Genomic DNA, 1,694 nt, shown 5'->3' on the forward strand with positions numbered 1-1,694 from the left:
CAGTCTTCAGTGTCACGTGATCCTTCAGAAATCATTCAAATATGCAGATTTGCTGCTCAAGAAACATATCTTATTATTATCAATGATGAAAACAGTTGCTGCTTATTTTTTTGGGGGGGGGCTTTGAAAGTTATTTTACTGTCAATTTTAATCAAATAAATGTGTTCTTGCTGATTAAAAAATATTCATTTATTTCAAAAAATAAATTATTACTTAACCCAAACCTTTAAATGATAGTGTCCACATATAAAAAATGTTACAGATACAGCACTGACAAATGCATGAGACTTCTGTCAGCTGTCCAAAAACACTTTTATAATGGCCTCAGGCAAGCAGACAATCCATTTTGAGCTCTAGTGTACTGCTTAAGCCCTAGTGTTCTGCCATACTACTCTTATTATTTCTGCAGTGTATATAGTATGTTTACTGTGCATAGCACTATTTTTCTTTATTCATGTAATACAACCTGGAAAAATGTGCAGTATACAATAGAGCACGTTGTGCTGGGTACTCTATTCTACAATGCAGTCTGTTTCCAGTGTGTCAAATGAACTGCTAGTAATATAAGTCAAGGTGGAGAAGGAAGAAGAGAAAGCGAATCGATTGAGAACCCTTAGGATACAGTGGTAATGAAACAACTTCTCTTGGCCATCTGCTGTAACAGCTAGGCTGTAGACAAAGCTAAACAGCACCCCTCAAGATGGGATGCACCTGATTGTCTGACAATCACAATGATCGCACCCTCTGTTATGTGAAGGTGAACACACTTGACTGAATTTAGACTACCAGTCAAAGTGTGGACAGATTTTTCTGGTTTAGGATTCCTCATGATCTTAAAAACCTTTGAATTTGCTGGCTTGCTGTATGTGTAAATGTTTTCGAAAGTAGTTTTACAGACAAATATAAATTGTGCGGTTGTGCCTTTTCTTTACAGAATTGTTTTTAATGGAGAAAAAAAAGATGGACAGTGAAGAAAAAGCAAAGCCCAGCATACATGGATACTCCAAGACAGTTGGAAAAGTATCCCATGATGCACCTCATGAAATTGGTTGAGCAGGTCAAGAGAGCACAGGGATGTTATTAAGGTAAAGGGTGGCTCCTTTGAAGAATCTATACTACCTACCAAAATATATTTATTTATTTGGAAACAAGTCACGCTCACCACGGTTGCATTTATTTGGGGGGGGGGGGGGGGGAATCAACATCGATAAGAACCGTAATAATTATTGAGGGCCAAAAATAACTAAGCAGAATTTCTGAAGGTTTGTGACACTTAAGACTGGTATAATATACAGTAAAAGATTACAGTTTTTACTGTATTTTTCATCAAATAAATGTAGCCTTGGTCAGCATAAGAGACTTTGTTCAAAAACATAAAAAAATATAAGATATGTTTTTATTGTTTAACATTTGTGGTCAGTATGTAACTTCCATTTATGTGATTTCATATTTTAGATGACATTAAAATGTAGAAAAGTTTATTACAAAAAAGATAAGACTACAAAAGCACGAGAGATATGTGGATGAAGCATCTCTACACAGGCTAATGTTTCACACGACTAGCTTGTTCAGCTATTTTCTCTCAGCCAGATTAAAGAAAACAGAATGCATGGAGGAAAAAAGCTATGAAGATTGAATTATCGATGAGCCCAAATTCAATTCTCCCCAAAAATGAGTGGATATCTGGAGAAAAG

This window comes from Sinocyclocheilus grahami, unplaced genomic scaffold (assembly GCF_001515645.1).
Source record: "Sinocyclocheilus grahami isolate Dianchi unplaced genomic scaffold, SAMN03320097.WGS_v1.1 scaffold1684.1, whole genome shotgun sequence".
Classification (NCBI taxonomy): domain Eukaryota; kingdom Metazoa; phylum Chordata; class Actinopteri; order Cypriniformes; family Cyprinidae; genus Sinocyclocheilus; species Sinocyclocheilus grahami.